Source organism: Motacilla alba, chromosome 2, assembly GCF_015832195.1.
Source record: "Motacilla alba alba isolate MOTALB_02 chromosome 2, Motacilla_alba_V1.0_pri, whole genome shotgun sequence".
In the NCBI taxonomy this organism is placed as follows: domain Eukaryota; kingdom Metazoa; phylum Chordata; class Aves; order Passeriformes; family Motacillidae; genus Motacilla; species Motacilla alba.
Genome location: NC_052017.1, coordinates 12,766,197 through 12,792,867, shown reverse-complemented (window position 1 = coordinate 12,792,867; position 26,671 = coordinate 12,766,197). Strand labels below are relative to the sequence as shown.

Sequence of the window (26,671 nt, the reverse complement as noted above, 5' to 3'; positions counted from 1 at the left end):
AGGAATGTGAACTTGGGTATCCTGATAAATAGCCGCTGCTAAATTATTAACTGACTATTTCAGCCTCAGTTCTGGCAGTTCCAGCTCCTGCTCTCCTTCAGAGCAGCTTTGTCTTTAAGTGTAATAATTGTTAACTATAGCAGGAAGACTGAAAGTGAAGGGAACAGGAGTTTACACTTAACAAAAAAACCTTGCTGCAAATCTCTCTTGTTAAGCTGTCCTGACTTAGTTATAAATAAATGAATGTACTTTATGTTGGTTGTACTCAGATGTGGGTGGGTTTGTGTGGTGTGGTTCGGTGGTTATTTTCTTTTTTTTCCCCTCTTTTTTGTTAGTTTTTTTGTTAGTTTTTTTGTTTGTTTGTTTTGTTTTATTTTCTGGTGAGGGGAAACAGTTTTTTATATATGTAACTAGGTAATTAGTCCTGTACTGCCTATGGATTAAAGTCAAAAGCTATTAAATTCAAGTATTCACAGCTTTAAAGGCAAAAGGCAGAGTATTTACAGGGGGAAAAGAGCACCTATATGGATGCAGTGCTGTGTGTTTAGAGAAGTTATGGGTGCTAGGCCACGCTGTTTGAATTTCTTTGGATATACCAAGCATTTAATGGTGAGGTTGAAGGGGTATCTCCTCCTGCTGCACAAGTTCCTAAGCACTTTCACCCATACTGCAGTTTTGGCTGGGAGCTTGTGCTGCTTTTAGTACTGAACATTGTCGGCTTGGATTTGCCAAATTGCTGTTCACCTCAGGATTGGTCACTGCCAATGAGCTCAGCTCAGGTGAAAGAGGATTTGCAGTAGTATGGAAGGGGAAGGACTTTGCTGAACCCCAGAGATCCAGGAGAGTGTGTACAGGGTGGACAGGGAGTCCCGGCAGCTGATGTCAGGGGATTTCAGAGGGATTCTTTTGAATGTTTTTGTTTGCGCATTTAGTCAATATGTTAAAGATCTTCACATTCAAGAGGCTGATGCAGAGTCCACACTGCTTAGCTGGTCTCAAAATTCCTACAAAATACCTTTTTCCTAGTCAGACCCAGCCATCAGCCCCTGTGTGGCTCCTCCAGAGCAGGATGGTCTTACAGGTCATCTGCAGTACTTGTCCCTCTGCCTGTGTTTCACTTTGCTTTCTGTGCTGCTGATGGTTTTTGCTAATGCTTCTTTGGCATTAACATACTAACCCTGCTTGAGAAATCCTCTCTCCATTTTGGAACTAGCAGAGTTCTTGCTGCCAATTCTGCTGGGTACAGCTCTTGGATTATTCTCCAGGGTGGAGGGGACTATAGGAGAGTGAGTGTTCAGGTTTTGAAACTGGTTTTAACTGAGCTAATTTCTGTATAAGGGTTAATCCAGTTTGAAGCTCTGTACAGGTTAATGTTATCCTCTTCCAAATTAGCTTGCAGAGTTTTCTGCTCTGGAGCAGAACTGTTCTTGGTACTCATACCAGGTTTTGAAAGCTGCTTTATTTGCAGACTGTAGGTAGATGACACATATGTTTGTGAATGTCCTCTGTCTCCTTTGTGTGTTTAAATCCTAACTGGGGAGCCTGGAAATAATCTTGCCTAACTTCTAACCACCAGAATTTTTTTAGCCATCTCATTTTTCTTATATAAAGCAAATCCCTGAGCCTATGAATCTTTAGAGTCTTCCTTTGTGCTCATGTCTCTAGTAGTTACTCATTGTAATATTCTGTATTTGGGCAAAAAGCCTTTTATTTTTTAAAATCTGCATCAATGAAGACTTTGGAAAATGTCTTGGTGATTCTTAGAGCATTTGGGGAGTGAAGAAACAAGAAAGTGAGTAGTAAGAGAAATCCTTCATTTAGTCTGCAGGCACTCCTGACCAAGCAATATTCCTAATTTTCTAATTAAAAAGAAGAAAATATGTGTAAAGTTAGTGGTGAGTGGCTGTCACTCTACAGTTTAGACCAAGGTTTGTTTAGGTTGACTGCATAATTTTCTGTATCTACTACATAAGCTGGATTTGGGTCTTTCAGGAAATTTTTATGAATGGCATCTATAACATAATATTTAAAGACTTGTTAACACCTGATAGAAGTGTCTAAACTGACAGTATGGGAGGGAGAATATCCCATTGAACACAGCTCAGCTGAATATGTTTTCCCAATAGATCTCTGGATGAAAGTAAAAGACTTTTATAATTGTCTGGCCTGATGTTTACTGAGATGAACAACTTTTAGTCACTAATGTTTTTAGGAAGCCTTCTACTTCTCTTTGAACAGTGGTGTATAGTATGGGTTGAATCCTAAATATTTATACACAAATATAAGTATATGCACCCTAAACTTAATAAATGAAAATTTGATTGTGGTCAAATTGACCATTGAAGATGTGGATTTCCAGAGAGAGATTATATTGTCTGAATGGTCATTTTAACTAGAAAAGAATAATGTAATTAAAACAAACTATTGCAGATTCATTGATAATACTTCAGAAACAGAGTTGGCATGTCTTCATCTATATTGTTTATTAAAACCGCTCCTTTTTGCTTTGGTTCTCTCATGCTGTGCTTAGAACTTCTATTTGCTGAGGAATTAAACATTCACATTTGCTTCCTGAGTCTTTTCTTAAGCTTGAGTCAGACAAAACGAAAGAAAAACAAAGATTGTCTGGAAATTCTAAAGTAATTTAGTTTTATAAATCCTTTCAGGAGATCCTGAGTTTACTAAGTGAGCTACACAGGGTTAATTTGCTAAAGTGTTCTGAAGGACTTGCCCAAATGAGAAAAGAAACATTACCTAGAGTTGCTGTTCTTTGCCAGGAACAAAAGTAAAACAAATCAGTGGCAGGATGAGTGGATCCGGTTAAATAATAATGTCTCTCCAGCAGGAAGTCTGTCTGTCAACTGAAAGGTGAGACAGCAACATAATGACAATGCCCCGTGGATCAACTCGGAGAGTGAAAAAAAAACATCCCACAACACAGCCCACCCCCAAAAACCCTTCAATAAAATATAAGATGACAGAATTCACAACAGCATTTTTTTAGTCTTTAAGCTCAAGTGTCTGGAAACACATTTCTTCTCTAGGGTTATTCACATGCAGATTTCTTCTTGTGGTGGAATGCCCCAGGGTAAGGAAAGCAGAATTTGGCCCTTTCTGTTTGCTCACTGAGGCCAAGTGCTGCTTTCTCAGTGGAATACCTGCCTTGGAGCTGTACAGCTGCGATATGCAAGAGTAGCTTAGGCATTTCCTTTTTTGTTTTGGTCTAGGAGGTGAGTCCTATGAAAGCTGAAGACTTTGTGTGGAAATAAAGCACGAAGGGGTAGGTGACATGCACGCGTTTTGGCTCGAGTGGAGATGCTTTTGTGACAGCAAAGATAGAAATAAAGCTTATCAGAATTAATATCAAGTTAAAACATCTACAAAAGCTTTTCAGTCTGGTGCTCTGTTATTTGTATTTCAGTTCTGGATGAGTGCTGATGCTCCTAGGACACATGAAAATTCCCTGGAACCAACAGTTGTAAGAGTTCATTGCCTCTGAGAGAAAATAATGTGTTATTTAAATATGGATTTAACAGCTGACAGAAGTTTGAAAACTTTGGTCTCTGTTTCTAGGACTTTCAGCATATAATTCTTCAAAATCGGTGTATTTTTTAATATATGAAGCCTTCTGAGACTGGCATTGAGAAATCCCAAATTGCCATTTGTGTGTTAAAACATTTGCAGGAAACGAAGGTGTTGGGTTGCGCTGCAGTGATGGTTCAGATCTCATTTCCATTTGGTAATTGCTGTGAAAGGTTTACCTGCTGTAGTGCAGTTTATGTTGTCTGGAAACGCCTCTGCCTCTGCCTCTGAGGCTGCTAAGCAACAGCCCAGATATTTACTGTCAAACAAATAAAACAAAAGCCTCATCTGCCACTTGGAGGCGACGTCATTGTTACCGAGCCACTCAGCTGGGTCATCATATTTAGAGTCAGCTCTAAACTTAATTTTCGACCACACAGTAATTTAACTGTCAGAATCCTTTCAGTCTTCATTAAGTACTTCATTAAGGAGAGAGATTGTAACTATATGGAAGTATTCTAATGCCTCATATATTATTTATTTTAAATTGTTATGTTTTTTTCTCCATCAAAGAGTGAAAGGAAAACTTACTTTGTGAGACAGCTTAATTTTCAAAAGTAGAATTACCTTTTTGGTGACCCTGGAACAACAAGGGATTTCTTTAATAAGTTCCTGCCATGATTAGAGCTGAGCCCTTCCCTTCTATTACTTTGACCCAAAACAATAACTAAAATGTATTTCTTGGAATTGGTCTGGAGAAAAAAAAAGGAATATAACAGAAAACCCAATTCCCAGAAGGAGCAGTCAGGCAGAAATGTTACTGACAAAGGGAAATTACCATTGAGGCAAGTAGGTAATCAATAGTAATCAAGTTGGTGCTTCTAAAATACAGAAGTTTCCTTCAAGACTTGTATTATGTTTATCTGCAGTGGGTCAGAGGCCAAGACAGACTAATTGCAATTGAGGTAAGCTTTTCAGAAAGATCTGGGGGATATGGAAAATTGAGTTTTTGACAGCTGGAACTTGTCCCCTTCTCCAAGGCTGTGGTTGCTTGCTGCACCCTCTGTCTCTACGACCACCAGCAAGTGGGTCGCTCCTTGCTGTTCCAGCAGATCTGTCTTCTGGTCATTCTGGGAACTGCACATGGCATCTGCCAGGTAACTGTACAGTCCTACATAGGGAGAGGCCTCAAAAGCACAGAGAAGTGGTTTTGGGAATAACTTCAACAGTGCTGCTAAAGTCTGTTGCCTAAAGTAGGTACCTAAATATGTCTTTATCCTATGTACTATGCACCTCATTGTAGAGTTATGCAAATATTTTAATGTAAGCTAGAGAAATGAATTTTGGTCTTTTCACCAGGTGTGTGCTAGAAATGGGTGCCCCTGGAATGGTAGAAATGGAAGAAATGGAAGAAATATTCAAGGAAGCCATGGCACCAAAATACCAAAGTGTTCTAGAATTGCATTTTGCTGTTGCAGGTTTCAGTATTTGTGGAAGAAATAATAAACGAGGCCTGAAAAATAAAATCCACTAAACTGACTTCATGGATTCTGAAGCAGTTAGTTCCCATACAAAAGTCCTGCTGTGTATGGGTTTGGAATATTAATTTTACAGGCTAATCCATCTGGCCATCTGGCCATCTGAAATTCAAACAAGGCTGTGTATTGCAAGTTAGTATCCTATAACAACCAATAGCTATAAATGATCAGCAGAATATGTCATTCTGTCTTGCTCCTCCATCAGTGAATGACTGCGACATGTCATTTAATACTTCAGCCCCTGATTATTCCTGATGGGGAGGAAAGGTGAGAAAGTAAATTATTGAGCTGGTAGTGATACTTGGCATGCATCTTGTGGATCCACTTTTTTGTCACTCTCTCCCATGGTCCAATTATTATGGGTTGTGCCAAAGGCTAGAGGAAAGACTGTGTTTAGATCTTTAGATTGGAAGTAGCGTGACAAATAATTTCCTCTGAGAATTACTTTCCTGTGGAAAGAATTGGTCTTGACTGGATAGTCAAGACCAATATTTCAAGCTCTTGACTAGCCTCTGGAAACCATGAATATATGCAGGTTTTTTTGAAACCTGGTAAAAATTTGATTTAATGTGGTTGCAACCACCAAACTGAGGATTTCTGTGCAGAACTGAGAAATACATATTGAGCTTTTTAATTTGTACCTGACTTTATTAAACATTCACTTAGTAGCTCATGCTCTCAGACTCAATATCTTTCCATCACCAATATTTGCCTAATAATTTTATAATTCTAACTCAGATATAACAAAGCCAGTATTTTTCATTGTCCTTTTTTTTCTAACTTTAAATGTAAATTTTAATTATTTTGTTTGAGAAAGGATGCCTTTGCAAACCATGTGGTTTGAGTAGCTGCTAAAGTCTTTGTCATATCAGTGGAATGCTTGAAATATTTAAGATTTTTTTGATATTATGATTATACTCTTCTAATTTCTGTAGCTTTTTGATATGATTATGGCTTTAGTTAAGTAATAAATATGAAACTATAAGAAATAGTTAGTTATCCATTCTTTATGTAATTACAGTCCAGCACTACAACAAGAAGAAAAAAAAGAAATAAAAAGTGTGAGGGAGAATACAGTTCTGAGGCTTTTGATAATGGTTTTGGGGCTGACCACCTTTGGTGCCTTTGGAACACTTCACCAGTGAGATACTTAAGGGTAAGAACTTTATTTTTAACGAGAGAAATCTTGTCTTTCCACCAGTTTGTTCCATGAAGCAGCCTAATATCTGGGTTTCCACTTCCCATTCTGCAAAATGCATACAGTCAAAGAGTTCATTGAATTCTTAGAAAAAAACCTGAATCAAACCCCAGATTTTCCCAGAACCTAAATGCAATTTGCTTTTGGAATAATTCCATTAATTTTCCTACTGTGTGAGAAGTGGTAGCAGGAGCTGAATCATAATGTTTGGAAAGAACTTTAAAGCATTTAGAAAACTATAAAATATTATTAAGTGTGTAATTAATTGCTGAAATTCATAGTCTTCCTAATGGGTTTACTTTGTTGTTGTAGTAAAAGGAGAAATTAGATTGCTCTAGGAAATACATTTTTTTGGTAAATTTTGAAACCACAGCAATTTGGATAACATATTTTAGTGTACATTATGGTTATGAGTTGCTGCATTACAAAGATTCCACATAAAACCACTTCATACCATCAAGGGTAACATCTTTATGTAGGTGAATAATAACCATAAGAAATCAAAGAGGCTCAAAAGAAATAAAAAAGGAAGAAGATGAGTGTATGTGAGGGAGACGATATTTTTGTTTTCTCTGCTGTTAGTTAATACTGAGAGAAAAGAAGAAGACTCATTTTTTAATGTATTTGATAATGAGGAGGAGTTAGAGAAAGAAGCCCTTTTGCTGAGAGCTCTGAATTAGTTTTGTTTGGCACCATTCAGGTGCTGTAGACCAGGATAACAAAGGAAGCTTTCAGTTTGCCTTGCTGAGGTTCACTGAAAGGAAAGAGTGTGACTTTAGGAAGAGTTTAGATAGAACCTAGAGAGCAATTAAGTAACTTAAATATTTCTGTTTGCTTTTCACTGGAAGACAACACAGAGTTTGGAAAACACAGTCAGTATTGTGCATTTCCCAAACAAGTCTGTCATTGCTATTTCCTGCCTTGCCATTACCTAAAAGGAAGAAGCAAATTGAGATACATTTAAAACCAATACCAAAAAACTAAGTGCAAATAGGGTTTTAATTCTGGTGAATAAAGAATTATAAATGGAAGAAATATTAACAATGCAGGTTTCAAAGAAATCCCTCATAATATTTAACCTTTTCTGAAACTGTTTGCACAAATATGTGACTAGAAGACATCTCATCATAGATATTAGTAAGAAACTTGCTAATCTGATTCAGTACTGATTGTACTGAATACAGACTTTTTTCTTCCAAAATACACCTGGTTTGTCTTCTTCTTCTAGGATTGTTTTTTGTTGAGACTTTTCTATATTTTAATGTGACCGGAATAATTTTAAAATTATGTATTGAATACTTTCTGGGAACCTGAAAGTCCTGGTTTGAGACAAGTGAACAATCAGTATGTTATTTGCAAAGTGTTGATAGTGTGTACATCCTCATGTCTGTGTCCCAAGGAAAAATGTAAGGACTCTGGTGCTGACTTACTTTCCATTTTTCTGTTGTTGTTGTGTCTAGTGCCTATTCTGACAACTGAAAATGTTGAACAAAGTAAATAAGCACTATGGAAACCATAAATCATAAAATATTGATATGCTTAGAAAAAACTACATATTTAAGTTTCTTTTGGTCTCTTCAGGATGACTTTTGTCTCACTGTTTCAGTCTCAATAAAAGAGACAGCATGCACTAAACAGATAAAATATCCATTTATGTTTGAGGACATCGAGCCAAGTTTTGCTTTTAGCTGTACTCCTGTAAGTGCTGTAACTTCATTGGAGTTGCTGTGGTGTTATCTTGACAGAAGTAGACAGCAATTAATGAGGAATATAGTTGTTGTATATTCTAGGAAATCTTGAATGGTGATATCTAACCACAGGCCAGATTTCTCCCTTCATCTCCAATACGAAACTAAAGTCAGACTTGGGTTCTAGATGAATTCAGTGGATGTTCATGTATTGCTCTGTGATGCAGGGCAGGGCCATACTAGGGCACTTTGATCAAGTTTTAATTTAGTGGTTAGGGCAGTTTCTTTGAAAATAGGGGATGAACACCTTTTATCTCAGGAGAACATATCAACCAAGCCTCCCAGGATCTGATGATATACTTTAGTTGCTCTGCTGTCATTTAAAGCAGGGGCACTGACATTTTTTCCATCAATGCTGAAAATGTGCAGTATTTCTTCTCACATGAGAGAAGTAGATAATCTACCTCACTGCCCATGTGGTGGAAAGTCCCATCATTCATGAGCTGTGGCTGTTTTTCTGGGATTTCAAAGAAGTGGAGTTGAGAGGTGTGAAATATTTCTACACGACTGAACTTGTGTTAGTTATTCAAGAATTCCTCACCAAAAAGGCAGAAAAAAACCCCAGAAATTTTATGATGAAAATAGTTATCTCCATTTATTGGGTTACAGGTTCAGAACTATTGGAATGAAGTTACACACCTATTAGACATGGCACAGAACATCAATGAATTGGGCTGCCAAAACCTGTGTTTTTATCAGAGAGATTTACCCAGTAATTCTGTACCTGCTAGGTGTGTGCGTGCAGGTATTATAAGCAGTCAGGGGACAAAAGACTGAAAAATGCAGTGATTTTTTTCAGGAGTCAAAAACAGACATTCCCAATAATTAGAAAAAAAAAAAAAAAGGAAAAAGGCACTGTAGAAAGTGAGATTTCTTGGACATAGACCTTGCTGTATTCCAAGTGGAGAATCCAGGGAATTTGTACCTGCAGTGTAGTCAATTACTGGGACAGGAGGATTTACATTAGAGGAGCTTGTGCTGCTGAAATGTCATCACATGTTCTACAAAAGAGTTTACAATTTAAAATGTAAACAGTCCTAGAATTTCATGTTTTCAGATAACCAAAATCAGCTGGTAAAGTGTCAAAGCTGCTGATCAGAAAAAGCCCAAAGTGAAGCAGGAGACATGTGGAGAATAAGGAGGCAGAGGTCAGCAATGTGGCAGCTCCTGGGCAGACAGGAAAGCTGGTTTTGTAGTGATGAGTTGGTTTGAATGTGACAAGAGAAATCCTTCTCCCCTGCTCACTGCATTTTAGAAAAGAAAGAGAGTATTTTAAAATCTGAAAAGGATACCTGTAGCAAGGCAGAAATATCCCTCAGAAAAAAAAAGGGAAAAATTAAAAACAATAATAAAAAAAAAGAAAGATGATTTCTTGAAACACAATGAAAGTAATTAAATTTTTCTTTCAGTTCAAAGTTGTTATTTCTCAGGTAATCTTCACAGTTTTTATTGGATGGTGGAATGTATTTTTCAAGTGCTATGCTGTTTACAAAGTTTAAGAAACCTAGTTAGAAAACAAAAAATTTATTATCTGACTGGCAAAACCAGTCCTGTGGCTGGAAAAGTGAATTCCAAATGTTAAGTCCACAAATGAATGAAGAACAGCTCATGTGCATCCACTTATATTTGTTTAGTTTATAAGCAATGAAGGCTAAATTACTATGAAGGATTCACAAAAAATTATGTCTTGCAAGCAGCCTAAATGTGAAAATTGAGCCAGTTCCTTGTGAATGAAATTTAACTAGATTTGAGTGTAAGAAACAGATGTTCTATATTTACATATATATATTTGATATGCATTAGTTTTTACAAAATATATATATATTTTGTTATTGTTCACATGCAGTCAGGAAATCCTGAGTAAAGACTGATGACTGTCTCCTCTATCTTGCATTTGATCTAGAGGCCTTCCCTGTGCAAAACAAGTGTAAAACGCTACCACACTGATACAAACATAAATGACAATGTTAGAAGGAGAAGAATGCCCAAAAGAGTGGTGGTTGTATTAGCAATGGTAGGCCTTGGGTCAAACCAAGCTTTATTTTTAAAACTATAACTTGCACCCACGTTTCTTAATTACTTATGAGCCCTCTATTAAAACTCCAGTAGTTGTAATGAGATAACTAAATACCAACACTCTCTTCACTACATGCAACATCAAATTTTCCCATCACCCTTCTTACAGATCTAAAAGAAAATTATAATGTCAGTACATGGGATTTCATTCATTTGACTGTCATCTTCCATGCTAGCAAGTTACCCAAACTGAATAAGAATGAAATAATTTGTAGATGAGAACTCAGCAGGAAAGGACAATGCTCTGCAGTGAGAATGAATCTGGATAATCAGCTTTAACTCTAGAATTCCTCATTGCTATCGATATGTGTCAGTGGGCTGTCATTACTCATACCACTATTAAAAAAAGAATCAATTTTACTGCTGGAAACAGGAATCTCTCCAGGCAGAAACTTCATAAACTTTTAAAGATATTTCTTGTTTCATCTGAAATGTTTGGGCTGAGGATTGTTCACTTTAGTATTAAAATAGAAAAAATACTGATGCATTAATTTCTGCTGATTTGGTATCAGTATTTTGGAGCAGTATCTGCTGCAGTGTTTGCAAAGTCATCATCCATCTGTTGATTTTTTTTTCCTAAGGAAGCAGAAATCATTGTGCTTTTTGTTAGAGAATATGATAAATACAAGTCTGTGGATTCGTATATTACCATAAACATTGTTTCTTCTTCAAGGTCTGCAGCAAGTGTTTGAAGGAAGTCTGTGATGTACAGCAGAAGTTTCTTTTTCTTGGCTGGCAGTTGGGCTCTGGCAGTGGTCACACAGCCACGCTGAAAATGAGGAACACATTAGAGGTTGTCAGGTTGACCTCACCATGCTTGAGAGATCTCTCCACTGGTGTGGATTCTAGGTGTGCATGTGGAGAGAGTAAATTTCACTTAGAGTGAATAAGATTCTGGAATTATTTTTCTCCAACAGTTTTGTGTACTCACCAGAGTATGCCGCCTCCTTTAGCTAATATTTGCAGTAACTTTATATGTTAAAACAAGGGTATGCAGTAGCTATTGGTAGCTTAATCATGTGGCTACAAAATTAACCTTTGACTTTTCTTAGCCTCATCAGGAAATTGATTTCAGGAGCTATTCCTTAACCCAGGATATGTGGTTAAAGTTAAACATCACTAATAGGAAGTCTAGTAACAGGAAACGTGTGAATGCTAATCCATACAAACATAAACAAACCTTTGGCTTACACACAGTTTTATTGGAATTTTCCTCTTGACTCCCTTTCCTCCAATAAGCCAGAAAAACTTACAAGCAGCTTGTTAAACTCTTTGGAAAAACTTGAGGGTTTTTTTTTTTTTTGCTGGCTATAGGTTTAGATTTCTGCTAAAGAAGACTTTCAAACTTTGGTAGAATTTTGTGAATAATTGTCTCAGGACAGTTACATGCAATTCATCTTCACTGCAGTTCTGATCAATGAGGCCACTCTACAGTGCTGATCAAATTTTTAGACAAAGTACTACGTGGGGAAATTTCTTTTTGTGTAACAGAATTGGGTGATTTAGAGAAAAGGGGCTGACAGAGAAATCTCTTTCCATAAGGTTATTTTGAAATATTTTTAATAAAAATATTGTCACTAAGTCACTGAAATGAATATAATTTCAGGACCGAAAAGTAACTTTGAGAATTTGAAGCATTTTTATTGTTTTCATTGAATTCCAGTTATATTTCATTAGGAAAACAGGCTGGTGGGACTTGCAGCTAAACACAAGCCAGTTAATCACCACAGATATAAGTACAGGCTTTGCTTTGGAAACCTGGGAGGAGTTTCCTTGAAGTCAGAGGAGGATCTTATGGGAACAGAAAAAAAAGTCTAGTCTGACACAATTCTTTCTCAAAACAGGAAAGAACAAGATAGCTGTAAAATGGTAGCTTACAATCTCTATAGTTCCTCTTTTGTCCTGTCCAGGTTGAGTAAATCAGTAATATTCATAAAATAAATCCAGGCAAAGCATTTAGTATGCATATTAAAGCAGGGGATATGTATGCCATTAGAATAGTGTCATAAAGATACATATTCACTTATTTACAAAACTGGCTAACCCATGAGGCACACAATTCATGGCTTTACTTTGCAGATAATTTTTTCCTAAGGGAACATTTTCAAAAGAGTTCTTAAGATGTACTATTATGTTAACTTCAATAAAAATGTTATTACATGTAAAATGAATATCTGATGACTATCTAAAATGTGTTTAATGATTAACAGCTGTGAAGTAAACTGTAAACATATAGGTCCAGCCTTGTTAAATAAATTTGGGAGTAATTCAATTTGCCTTAATACAGTGTCTCCTCTAGAGATCATAAAAGCTTCTCTTTGGGGTTTGACGGTTCTTTGAGTATTTGGTTGATTTTCCATTTTTGGAGCCCTGTTTGCAGACTGATGTATTGTAGTCATTCACTCCACTGTAGTCCAAAAGCTCTTTGCTTACAATACCCAGGCAAACTTGTAAAATTGATTTTGATCACAGCCTCATTAAACACATGTTTTGCAAAGTGAGAGTGATGAGTGAGGAATATGCAGCCTGCAAGAGCCCTCCCACTTAAGTGTAATAATGTTAAAAACTGATGAAAAAGTTGTTATGTAGAGGCGTGACAATATTTATACAAGCAACTCTTACGGCCTAATTCTCTCATTAGTCTGGTGCTGTTGGAATCATTCCTGAATTCAATAAATTTAAATATAACGCAAGACTTGATCATAAGTTAATGGAATTTAATGAAAAGCTATAAAGAAGAGGTTGAGTAAGCCTCAGAGCTGTATTAAATTACTTTCTTTTTTGTTTGTTTGCTAGCAAAAATCAAAGATTTCCCTTTTTTATGTATGTTACTATTTAGTCAGTTCCCTGGAATTTTTACAGTGAATTTCAATCAGGCAATAAATTTACTATTTTAAAATATTTGAACCTTGTGATACTAGTCTTTTTCTACAGGAAAAAAAACTCCATGTTTTTCTTATAAATCTATCTTCTCTCCCCCCACATTCAAATATTGCTTTATGTTTTCTGTTAAAAAGCTGCTGGTGCTCAAGAGAAAGAATCTGTTTTTATGATGCTTGTTTTGATAGAACAGAAATCGCTGTCAACATATCAGTGTGAGGCACAGTCCTTTTTTACTTCATTACTTTAACAATAGAATTCTAATGAGGAATGTAATTTGCCTAATTAAAAGGTTATCTGTAAGATACAGCTGTCCCTCGCTGCTGGAATGAGCACAGAACTGGGCAGGTGTACCTGGTGAAGAAGGAGAGGTCTGGTAACTCCCCTGAAGAGGCTTTGTAGTTGTAGATGTTGGAAAACGTGATGAGGAATCAGTTGAATCAGTCTCAAGTTCTACACTTCAGGCACAAGATTATCTTTTGATACTTCAAAGGGTGGTGCTGTCATCCTCAGGGATCTGGATAGGCTGGAGAAATGGGCTGACAAGAACCTTACAGAGGTGGACAAGGAGAAGTGACAGGCCTGGTAGCTCCAGAGGAACAACCCCATGCACAGCATAGGCAGGGGCCTAAGTGGCTGGAGAGAAGCTTTGCAGAAAACAGCCTGGTGTCCCGGTGAATGCCAAGCTGCCACGAGCCACAAACGTGCCCTTGCAGCAAAGGCTAAATGTATCCTGGGCTGTACTGGGAGAAATGTTTCCAGCTAGTCAAGGCAGGAGATCCTTCCCATTCTGAAGTACTGATGAGGCCACTCCACAGTACTGTGTCCAGTTCTGGGCCCCCAGGCACAAGAGAGACATGGATATATCAGAGAGTCCTCGGAAGGGCCATGAAGATGATTAAGGGACTTGAGCATCTCTCCTGTGAGGAAAGGCTGATGGAGCTGGAGGGGTTTAGCCTAGGGAAGAGAAGGTTCAGGAAGGCACTTGTCCGCATAAGTAAATATGTAAAGGGAAGGTGCAAAGGGGATGGTGGCAACCTCTTTTCAGTTGTGCCCAACAAGACAAGAAAAATGGGCTCCATCTGAAGCAGGAGTTTCCTTCTGAAAATGAGGAAACACTTTTTCACTTTACAGGTTGCTGCGCTGGCACAGGGTGCTCAGAGAACATGAGGAGTCTCCCTCTCCAAAGATATTAAAAAACTGTCTAGTCATGGGCCTGGGCAACTCTTTGTAGGTGACCCTGTTTGAGCAGTGGGGTTAGACTGGATGACCTCAAGAAGTTCCTCCCAACCTCAACCATTCTGTGGTTCTGAATGAGTGCTGTATTTGTTTTCCAGACTTTCATGGGCAGTGCATCCAGTGACAGACCAAATGAAGGCTATATCAGTAGAGTATGTCGTTGGAGCAGCCACTTATTGATCATGTGAAATAAAATATTTGCCCAAGTCTTGAGTGGAAATGGAAACCTTAAGTAAGAGAATATGTAATGTGTGGCTGTGGGGCTGCTTGTTTTAGTATTTCTGTTGTTACTTCAGATTTATGTAATGGAATGAGTTCATTAAACACCTAATGGACAGGTATCCTAAAACTGTAAATTTACATCTCATTTAGTTCCAAATTATACTCCTTCTGATGTTCTTAGACTTAGATGTGGTACTAGAAGATTCAGTGTTCTGTTAACTTGTCCTCCATTTTTAAAGAAGATTGTAAGAAACACAAGGATTGCTTATATTATATTTTGTGTATAGGATGTCAACCTCTAGAGACAGTAGTCAAGAAAATCCTTTTTCAGAAAAAAAATCAATCATCTAGTTTAATTGTTATATTCTTCAAAGTTTTTTTTATCCATTATAATTCTGAAAGGCTTCATAAAAGGCTTCACAAAACTGAAGCCTTGACAAAGACAAACCAGCATTTTTTGATATGTTACTATAGTGCATGCCTAAGTAAGCAATGGGCTCTAAAAGAACTTTTTTCACATCAGGAGTGTCCTATAGCCAGGGTCTGTGGCTCAGTCCTCTTTCTATCCTGTATGGAAACCTGCTTCTTCAGCTGTAGGTCAATTTCACACTTGCAGTGGTATCCATTTAGAATTAAACACTGTTAACCTTCATTAATTTTAAGCTGATTTTATGATTGTATGGGCTACACAATACATATTTGAAGTAGTTTGATTAAATGCGTGTATGAAGGATGTGATGAATTATTGCAGGTTTACAGTTTTAAAAGTGCTGAAGAAAAAGCAGCCTTTTGTTGTGTTCCAAAAGGGCTAAAAAGTGTTATAAATGGATATCTCTCATCATAGCATTATGGTGATAGCCAGCAGTAAATGTTCCATCTTTCCATCTTTTTTAACAAAATCAGTGCAACCCCAAAGAACTGTTTTTTTGGTTTTGGATACAGCAAATTCTGTTCAACATTATCATCACAATGCAAATGAGTTTGGAGCTCCTTGACCACACCAGTATGGTGGGAGAAACCTATCAAATCCCAGAGATATCTTAGGAGCTCTGAAGTAGATGGTGGCTCCACACCATAATAAGAAATAATAATCTCTTCCCCATTACTAACCACTTCCTCATGGCTGAATGTATACACTACATGTATTTGACAACTGTTTAAAATATACAGGGCCCCCAAAGTTGACTTGTAAAATAAAGTGAAAAGATTTTGAAGCCAGAAATTGAGAGCAGAAACTAAAATTCTCTGCTGCTTTTAATTCTGCCTTAGTCTCTGAAATTTCTTTTTAAAGCAAGCAGCTTAAATTTCAGGGCATGATATTTAGTCAACCCAAAATATTTTTCCACAACTCCCTTAATTTCCAAGCCCTTGTGGTTGAACTCAGAGTCTCTGTGTTTCATTTGTACATCTTTTGGTGGTTTAATATGTTTTCTTCTCTTCCTGATATATTTGAAGCATCTCTAGGCTGAGCTGTGTCATCTGAAAGAGGCTGACAGCATATGAAGGCAGAGAAGTATCCTTTGATGAGAAAATGCAAATCCCAAACAAAACATTTGCAGAACCACTAATAACCATTTCCATACAATTAAGCAATGATATAGTATTTATTATAGAATGACTCAAAGGTAAGGCAGACTCCTTATAAGAAATCCAAGAAATAACTTCATATACACCCCCCCACTTCTTTCTACAGAGGGAAATTTTTACTTATTACAATTAGTGTCAGGACTCCTTCAATATTTGGTGGAGCTGAGGTTTGATCTCTTTGGTCTCAGAAATGACTTGTGAGTGGTTTAAGGAGTTTCACAGTATAACAGGAAACTACTTTGGCAAATACAGTCAAAAGGAGTTACTAAATTTGGAAGAAGGTGTGGTGCTCTGAATCTGATATTCAGAGATGCTGGGTAACCCCAGCTGTTGTAAGTTTTCATGGCTGTAAATTCAGCACTTTGAAATGAGGGAACTGACAATGCAAAAGTAATCAAAATATCGGAGAGTTTGGAAATTATGAATCTTATTTTAAATTTTACTTCTTTGACTTTACTGTTACAGTTATGGCTACTTCATTAATTAATTTTCACAATACCATTTGATAAAGAAAAGATATATATCTGTGAGCTTGGCTTTATTTTTGTATTTTTACATGCTTTCCTTATTTAGTTCAACTTATACTTTAAAATAATGTAATTTAGCAGAAACTATTTTAATTCTTATTGAACTGTAATTTAAAGCTGTAGATATTGTAATTACATATAATTATAATGAGCATGGTTTTTAAAAAACCCTAGTTAGTCAGGTTTGGGTTTATAAAAAACTTATCAGTTTACGGTGCATTTAAAGTCTGATATTCTACTATGTTAAATCCTGTTTATTTCTACTTGTAGAGCTTGGCTAGGAAAAGGAATTCAAACCAAAGTTCAGATATGGTATTTTCTGTATCTAGTAGAAACACAGATCCTATAACATCCAGATATTCAAGAATGAATGCCTTAGGCACACTTCCCTTTCTGATTTGGATTCACAAAGGCTGAAGAAAATACTTCACCAAAATATAATTTTACTTCTCTGCATTACAAAAATCATAAAAGGAAGCTAAGATGGGAAAAGTTGAAGATTCTATTTACTGGTGGAAAACAAAGTAGCTTCATTGTAGGGTATGTGTGGAGTACTAGGAGAAGAACAATTTAGGTGTACTGAGTCTAGCAGCCTGCAGTATCTTGTCTCCATTGTCAGCAGAAGATTAGATTGTGTTCAAAATTTCTAAGCTAATAATTATGCTTTATTTATCAAGTCAGACAGAGACTGACTCATTTGACTTAACAAAATTTAAGGTGTGATCAATCTCATTGTAGTGTAGATCAGCAAATGTAGGTCAGATGAATCATCTTTAAATGCTTGTTTTTCTTCTTGAACTTTAAAAAAATCCCAAAACAATCCAAATTAACTAGCTCAAATATAAACATCTACACTCTAGGGGATTAAAATCAGATGAAATCTACCCAAAATATTCTCAGTTTGATCCCAGCTGGATAAAATAGGCTTTAGTATGTTTGGTCTGTTTCAGTCTTGGTCTTTACAGGTCATGTAGCTGAGATCCTGGTCTGTGCTGAAAAGCTAATTGCCATCCTTAAAAGCTTAAGATTTTGGAGCATACTTCTGCTAAGTGCATACCTACAGGTGGGCAGTGTGTTTGTAGTTGGCCTCTATGTTGGCATAGACCTACCTAAAGCACCTGGTTCAGTAGGAAGAAGCACTGTCCCTCCAGATTTATTCCTCTTCTGACCACCACTGGCCAGTGGGTCAGCTTTCTCAAAGACCTGCAGCCAGCAAAAGCAGGAAGTGTCTGTTAGAGACTATGGCCAAGGAAAGAAAAACTTGGGATATTGAGGTGTCTCCAAGATAGAACAGCCCAAGAGAAGGATGCTTGATCTGGGAAGCTTTGGGTTTACTTTTATGCTGTGGGAAAGTAACTCAGGAAAGGTTCATGTCATACTGAAGTGGATGCAAAAGGGGGACCCAGAAGTTGTCACTTCTGTTTGAGTAATGCTGCCTCTGTTGCTATGCCAATTATATAAGAAGATCTTTCTGCAGGTTGAGTGGCTCTACATTGTTAATCCCAGAGTGAATGTATCTGAAAAAAGCCAAATACTGAGAACATCGATAAAGTTCAGGTGTACACATTTCATTAAGAACAGAAAAGGTGTAGGAGTTTCTGAGTGTGCTGAAGAGATTATTTTCTTAGACCTTGTGTTTTGCTGGTTCATTCCTTTTGATTTTAAATATCCTTTTTATTTCTTTCCTGCAGTTTCAGAACAATTCTTTAACTTAAAATTATCTTGTACTGTCTCAAGGGAAAGAGCTGAAACCGCTCCTACAGTTTTCTAGCTTAGTCCTCTCTGTAATTTCCTTTTCAGAGTTTAACTCAGGATTTGCCAATAATTGACCATGAGTTCAATTTTTTTTGATCTAACCTCATTTTGTAGTCTCTTTTTGCACTTTCCTAAGCTTGCTGTTGATGCCTTGATTATGTATCATGTGAGGAATTGAATTTCTTGGAATTAAGCTGATTCTTGATTTCATCAGTAGTAAATCCCCATCAAGTTAGATCTATTTTTAAACTCAATTGGACTAGCAGTTGTCTTTAACAAGAGATTAAATGTATACAGTACCTGAGGTATTGAATGCACTTTTAATATGCTTCCAAAGTTGCTATGAAGTTACTTCAGGTTGCTGTAATTAACATGTAGCCATTTCTTCTGTCTTCTGTAGCTTTGCACCAAAATAAGCCGTCGGATCCCCCTGTGGTTTTCCTCCAACATTTGCTGCTCTTCTGTGTTTCTACTTGGCTCCACAGCTTGGATCCATGCAGCCTTCCTGCCATCAAACACCGTGCTGTCCCAGTAGAGCACCTCTGGTTCTTCCTGTTAATCTTCAGGTTTGTAGGTGCAGGAGAGGAATTATTAAATTATTTATATTGGCAATTATATATCTTCTCTTTCTCCTACTTTAATTTGGGATATAACTGAAGCAGTGTTGTAAAAGGGGATGAAGCTAAAGGTAAGGTTTTGTGACCTAATTGGGTTATGCATATTTTGAAATTGTCCAAAAGGAAGCAATAGTTTTATAAGGGTTACAATTCTTTCAGTAAATGAAAGAGTCATTTCATGACAAATGCTATTATGCTTCAAAGGTAGAGGGAAGAGGTGAAAGTGAAGCCACTGCTTGTGCTAAAAATTGAAAGTCACCCTACCAGTGCTCTTTACTTTCAGAGTAAAACTGACAAGTCTGAAGTATCTAGTTCAAATGTTTGCCATTGACTAGCAGGCATTTGTTTCTAAAGCTGGTAGAAGCAGTTTTCATTCTTTCTGCCTTCTCAGTGATTGATCTGTTTCTTTCTGGTTTTCTTTCAGAGAACTTAATTGCATGATTTTTAAAAAAAAAACAAGCACATCAGATGTCACAACATTAGCATAATCATAAAAATGTCAAGCATTCAGTGCTTTTGCAGTATGCCAGAGCTTACTAGAGAACATATTTTTCATCCGATTAACCTGAGTCTCTGGACCATGCCTTTGAATGGGCATCTCTTAAAGAGGTGACTAGTAGTTGCTACAGATTATTGCTATTAGGGAAAAGAACAATTTTTCCCTAAAGTAGAATAAAATTGGTCCTTAAAAGCAGTAGATCCTAAAGGAAAAGAGAGATGTAAAAGGTCATCTAAGAAAATGAAATGTTACTGATAGAATCATAGAAGTATTTGCGTGGGAGGGGACCTTCAAGAATATCTAGTTCCACCCTCCCTGCTATGGGCAGGGACATATTCCACTATACCAGGTTGTTCAAGGCCCCATCCATCCTGGCCTGATGCTGTGTTGTGTCCTGTGCAGATTTTTCTGTCTGGCTGGCCATATTGGTCTCCAGCTGTGAGAACCTGAAAAGCTGCACCACAAATTTCGGTGCCTGTCATAATCTGGATACTGCCATCTGCGTCATGGGTAATATTTTTAAAAAAATATGAGTAGTTGATCAATGCTGTATGTTTAAGATGTCTAGATAAGCTAAAAAACATCTGGTACATGCTAAGAAATGTACTTTTTTTGACTGCATTTCAGATACCCTTTGTAAAGCAACTATTATACATTCCTGTGCAGAGTCCCTTCATCTTTCTTGGCTGTTACAAAGGGAAATAGCCTCAAAATACAAGTAAACACGTTAAAATTTGGGCATAGGAACCCAATGTATTGTCAGTGCAGTAATTTGCTTCCCAATATCCTCTTCTGGATTGTGTCCAGGGCTCTTCACTTGATTTGTGAAAGCTGCCTTCATTAAACTCTTGACTGCACTTGGTGAGACTGTTATCTAAAAGATTCCTTGGAATTATTTTTTCCATGCATGGAAAGCTATAGACACAGTGTGCAGTGTTCTGGTATGAGCCAGGAGAGGAAAGCAGGCATGCTGTGAGCAGGGGGTCTCCTCCTTACAGCCTCCGAATTTCCTTGTGGGTTTTCCTGAGGAGAACCCTGTGGTGTCACAGGACATCTCTGTCTTACTGTCTTTGTTCAGATGGGCAGATTGTGCACTTGTGAAAATACAGAGGAGTAGAAATAGGTCACACAGCTGGCAAAATGTGCCAAACGGGTAACTTTGTTCCTCCGAATATGTTTGTGGAGAGCAAATGCCTTGTAAATCCCTCCATTTATACTAAGGACAGAGCCATTACAGGTAGCTTTTCCTAATGTCTTCTCCCTTTAAGGAATAAAAATTAAGTGTCCCTGCTTGGTTCACTCTTCTGCTCTGTGATAAATATGAAACAATGCCAGCTGGTGTGGTGTGGTGGCACCAGGTCGTGCACTCTGGATATGGGCTGCAACAAATGGGTCACTTCAGCAGAAGCTGCCATAGGGCCCTCAGGGGATAGACACCCCTGGGTAAGAACTGGCAATCAATGTCTGGATCTGCATCCTCTGCTCTTCTGACCTGTAATGGGCCTGAGAGAGTACTTTTATGCTGCTTTTTCCTTTTTCCCCACAGATACCTTTCTGAACCTCATGGCATGTTTGATGTTCACTGACAGAGGTCATGTGAAGCTGCTCATCCCTCTCCAGGAGCAGAAAGGAAATCACAGTGGCTTCAGTCTGGAAACTGAGAGTGAAGGGGAGAGATGTGCCCACGCCCACGTGGATCTGCTGTGGAGGTTGAGGGAGGGCAGCTCTTGAGTCACTCTTATTCTTTCTCTCTTGTGAATGAGAATTGCAAAGGGAGTGTGTGTTGCACTGCCAGCACAATATTATATTCTTCACCTGGATTTGTAGATTTGCACTTAAACATCCCCAATCTGCTTCATGATTGGTTATCCAAAATGGAGTTTTAACATTAATTTTGCAAGTGATTCATTCTGCCTTCTTGTTTCTTCCCTCAGGACACCACTGAATTTCATTCCTTAGCTAACACTGTCAACTTTCAGGAAGCATGTCTTTGCATTATGGCCTCATATAAAGTTGGTAACTTTTGCATGTCAGGAATAAAATGTATAAACAACATGGGAAGCATGGTAAGGTGTCAAGGAAAGGGAAACAAATGAGTGTGATCCAGAATGTTACATCTCTTTGTGGGTGACTTGATTGAGATACAGATGGAAGGGACAGATCTTTTTGCTATTACTCCTCAGATAAGAAATTGCTTTGCTGGAGGTCACTTCATCCTGACTGCATTCATACACATACACAGATTTGTTTCAGTGCACAGGGGCATATCCTGCAGTGTTAAATTCAATGGGATGAAAATAGGAAAAGCATTTTATCTTTGTTTCTGATAACTGATGTCACAAGATCTTGGAAGGGGTTTTACTGCTCTTAAAAACAATCTGAACTTGTATTTTATTCCTGGTGCCTAATGCCTCCATTGAAAGTGGCATTTCATCAGGATGCTGTGCCTTGTGAATCCAGGGAGAAGGTTATACACTGGAAAGTCATATGAAGCCAGCACTTAGTGAGAAACAAGGAATTAAGACATGTCAATAAAGAAGGACACATCAAAAATAACAATTTAACAAAGTAGGTGTCTGACAATAAGAAACAGGAACTGGGAAGGTGAGGTTTCAGGTGAACTCATAGAACAGAACAGTCACGGTTATACTGGAGCCTCAACTTGTTGCACTCTCAGCTGCTCTTTCCTCCCTGGAGTCTTTCCAGCCCAGATGGTGCAGCTGAGGCTGCGTGGCCTGAGGCAGAGTGTTGGAGCAGCAGCATGTTGTTAGCTGGCTTAGCAAAAATTGTCTTTTTTTTTTCTTTTTCAGCCCATGTACTATAAGCTGAGGCCTAACTCAGGGCTTACTCTTTTCCTGTGGTTGAATCCATAGAGGATTGGTCTGCAATAATGGCAGCAGATTGTATATTTTCTTGTCTTTGGATGGCTTGACAGCAGGCCAGTGATAGCAGTTTTCAGAGCAATAAGGATTACCTGTCTGTTATATTTCCCTTTCCCCAGTTACTCCTCTCCCCAAGCTGAATTATATTTTTTTAAACAGTTGGGATTTCTTGCGCAAGTTAACTTGCTAGAGCCTGTGCAAACCTGGCTTCTGGTTGTTCCAGTGGAGCACTGTCAAGTCTATGCACAGCCACAGTTTTCTAGTTTCTTTTCAACTATCTGATTCCAAGCAGGCTGAATCTGTATCTCCTGGAGGTTGGTATTCCCCCTGTAATATTTCTGTGCACCCTCATCTAATGGATCATTCTGAAGACCCAACAGCAGCAGCTCTCCTTCAGTAGGTGGTGGTTGCAAATTCCTAAAGAGGGGAAGCGTGTTCTGAAAATTTTATCCAAAACCTGGATTTTTCTCTGTATTTTTTTTCATGGTTCTGTTATATATATATATTGCTCTGAAACATTCTCATCTTCTCTTAAAGTTATTTTCAGTTTAATTCTTCAGTAGAGGAGCTAATTTTAGATACGTAGTTATGCTTTTTTCCCCTCTTAAGAGCCTACCAAATAGAAAGCACTTTTCTACAGGATATTGTTCTGGTTTGGATTCCACCTTTTTTTCTTCTTTAGGAGTGCTAGAAAGATGCCACTTAATTTGAACAGTAGCAAACCTCAGCCCCAAATAGAGAAATATGCAGTCTTTCTCAAGACATGTTGAGACATCCCCCTGCAGCTGTAATGGGTTATCAGCACATCTCCACCCTTTCACCAGATGCAACTTCTTAGAGGCAACTTTGTCTTCAGACTTCGGTTGTATATCATCTGATCTCAACTAGTGTCAAAAGACCCAGGAGCTCTCTGCCTGTCTGCTGGGAACATTGATCCACTCACCACAACTATTTACAAGATGTGAAGCCTTTCCTTCCCTTGCACTCTCTTTCTCTCTTAAAAAAAAAAAAAAAAAAAAAAAAAAAGAAAAAAAAAGAAAAAAAAAAAAAGAAAAAGCTGTCAGCATCTCAGAAAGTGTGAGCAGCAGATCGTTGTGTACTTTAATACATAAATAAACATTTCTTCTTTTGAACTTCATTAAAATTGGATGTGTTTTCACTGTAAAACACTTCAGCATCCCTATCATTTAGACAGATTTGGTGATGAATATTGCAATTAAGTATTGTCTGTAGGAATAATTGTTGTCTAGAAATACTCAATTTATGCCAAAAAAGTAAATAAGAATCAGACTACAAGGCATACTGCTTCTAACAGTAATTTTAGATGTTAAGCTATGCTCCAGCTCTTTTAACAGGTTGGGCCAAATGCATCTTTGTTTTTATTACTAAGCTTGCAGGGAAGTTGTGGAGATGTGAGTTTGGTTTGGCTTCTGCACAATTGTATCTGACTTTCTTCTGGTAAGACTTGTTGATGTATCACATTCAAATCTCCAGCTTTGCCTTCTCTGCATTTGACCTGAAGAAAGGAATTCCTGCTTTAAAATGCTCATCAATCAGTGCTGTGTAGTTAAGCTGATAACAAAGCTAAGGCTAAGCCAGTGTTAATTTAGCCAACTGTTACATTACTGACAATATTTGTCAGCAAATGATTTTAATTAGACCAGCATAATGAGATAAGTAGGCTAAAACTAAGCAAATTACTAAAACTAAGGAGAGATTCTGATGACAAACAAGTCCTGATGAGAGTAAGATTGGATTTTTTTTTTTTGCCACCAGTGTCAGAATAGCATATGGGAATGGAGAGACAGCACAAATCACATGAGAAACCGCTTAAAAATGATGCTGGTGTGCTGGAATGCTGAGCTGGTGTCAGGAAGGCTTGCAGAGTTTGAGCAAGTGCTGTGTAAACTTCCTGAGCAGCCCTGCATGCCCCTGACACTCTCCCCGGCCCGGGGGGCTCGTTTGTGTGCCTGCCTCGGTGCCTCGCATGGAACGGGGCAGAGAAGGCTTGTGCAAGGCTGAAGTGAAGAGGCAGCAGGCACTTTAGCTGTGAGATAATGCAGTGAAGGCAGGTGGAATAGGACCTTCTGAAGTTTGTGGCTGTAATTAAGAACAGGTAGGGAAAAACTGGGAAGAGTAGGCAGGGAAAAACACAGTATTTGAGAAAGAAGAATGGAGAGTCAAAAAGAAAAGCATTGTTTGGTGTTTGAACAGCAAAATGTTTGGGGTGAATAACCTGCTGCTGTGTTTGTTTCTTTCTCTCCCCACACAGTTTTTTGTTCTGATTTCTGGTGGAGAATTCTGGCCCCTGTGTTATTTTCCCCCTGCCTGCCCACGGTCTTCCTGAGACCTGCTGGCAGAGGGAGGTTTTCACAGTCTGAAGTGTTGATTCTGAGAAGTGTGAAGGAAACAGAATCGTGCTGGATGATGTGACTCACCTTGGAGAAGTTGATGTTTTCAGGCTGAGGGAAAGTGTAAAGTTTTGGTTTTGCTAGTCCAGATGTTTTAATGGATATTGCTGCAGTAGGAGAAAGCCTGGTCTGCCTGTTTGACTCAGTCCTGAATAGGAGAATAACAAGTTACATACTAACATAAATGTTTAATGATTTATGATAAAAAAAATAAATTCGATGGTGAGCAAAATGCTAGGTAAATTGACTATGGAGTCCTAAGTTCCCCAAAATGTTGCATTCCAGCCAAATATGGCTGAAATATCAGCTGTCATATGATGAATATTTTAAAGAAGATTCTATTATACACCTAGGGGTTCATTCGCTTCAGTAATGAGGACAGTTACCTCTAGGGAAAGGAAGCTATATTATGCTTGCCACTTAACCAGGGGCTGGTTTGACAGGCATCAGCTCAGAATATATGTGTATATATAGGGAATCACAGCAGCTTGTCTCAAGCTTACTGAGCAGGAAATGTTGTGCTGTACAATACTTTGGGTTTCTATCTGTGGATTTGTGGATGGCACTGAGTGGGATTCAGACTATTTTTATTCCTGAGACTGATTGTTGAGGTGGAATCCATCACCTACTAAATATTAAATCAGCAGGTTTTTTAAAGAGTAACACTGTCTCTGCTGACTTGAATATCCTTATGTGGCCCAGAGGAAAAGAGAAACAAAGACAAGATGAGAAAACTGTCTTCTTTGGCATTCTTCTTAATATTAATGATTTCTCTAGTTTTCAAACTGTTGAAGGCAAAAAGTGAGATAGTAGAACTTTCACATGGGTAAGAAATGACCCAGGTGAAAAAAACCCCATACATTATAAAAACCACAGTGAAACTTCTGGAGTTGAATTATTAGTTGGAAGAGATGGGGAAAATGCCTCAACAGATTATTTTTTAAACAAGTTTTGTTTAATTGTTTCCAAACAAACATGGCTGGGAATTACTAGGAATGTGTTAATTCCAAATTACTTGAACAAATTAATGTTCAATTTATGTCAGATTTTACCCTGAGTGTGGTTTCTGAAACCTGGTGTTTGCAGATGCTGAAGTTTTGAACTAACTACCCAACTTACATGCTATTGTTCATCTTAGCAGACTGACTGAAATCGTAAATAGTTCCTTCATGTTTTTCTTTTTAAATTTGCATTTCATAGACAGTATCCAAAGACACCTGTGAGGTGTCTGAATGAGTAGTTCTAGTATACCCATGGTTGCCTATATGAGCATCCATCATGCACCACTGCACAAAAAAGCCCATCTCTGTTACTTTTAAAGGATGCTTTAAGACTTTTAAAGATTCTTTAGGATTTTAAAAATTCCTTTTCTGATAATGAGCAGGTAGGTGAAATAACAAAGCCATGACAAATGATGGCATGCTTTTTTTGGTTTTCCATTTTGTGAAACAGTCACATTTCAGTTCCAGATAACAAAATGAAAAATTGCTACACCAATCTTATAAACTCAGTGAAAATGCTTAAAAAGTTTCTGCTTGGTGATGGCTCAGTTAATGGAAGCTCACTTCTTATGTCACTTTTTTAAGACCTCAGATGACACATCAAAATGTCCTGGATGCCCTGATATTTAAACAGCACATCCTGTGTGATCCACATGGTAGGACAATTCCAGTCCTTTGCTTACTTTCAAGTAAATCTCCTTGTTTAGCAAGATGAATTATCTAGGTTTCAGAATACAGGTGATTTATTCTGATGCTGTTTGTTAGCTAAACTGACCCTTCAATGCAAAAACAGGACAAAATGAAAGTACTCGTTAAGTTGATGCCTTTGCATATTTCACGTGCATTTTTTAAGATCATGTTACATATTCATCAGTTTTAGTCACAGAGTTGTTGCCATGAATGCTCTGTGTATGTGTGGATATCTGAGCTGCTTTGTAAGAGTGGGGGAGGTAAGGAAAAAAGGAAAAA

General features: G+C 37.8%; 1 long non-coding RNA gene across 3 annotated transcripts in view; it reads left to right on the top strand.

Moving 5' to 3' along the window:
- Positions 1 to 26,671, top strand: part of LOC119697703 — a 158,177-nt gene that overhangs the window by 7,017 nt on the left and 124,489 nt on the right. For 2 of the 3 annotated variants that reach the window (XR_005255909.1, XR_005255910.1), the window contains exons 3-4: positions 3,228 to 3,280; positions 18,693 to 18,858. The exons of the other annotated variant lie outside the window; for it this stretch is intronic. This is a non-coding gene — a long non-coding RNA (uncharacterized LOC119697703). The remainder of the gene's footprint in view (positions 1 to 3,227; positions 3,281 to 18,692; positions 18,859 to 26,671) is intronic. 3 annotated transcript variants of the gene reach the window in all.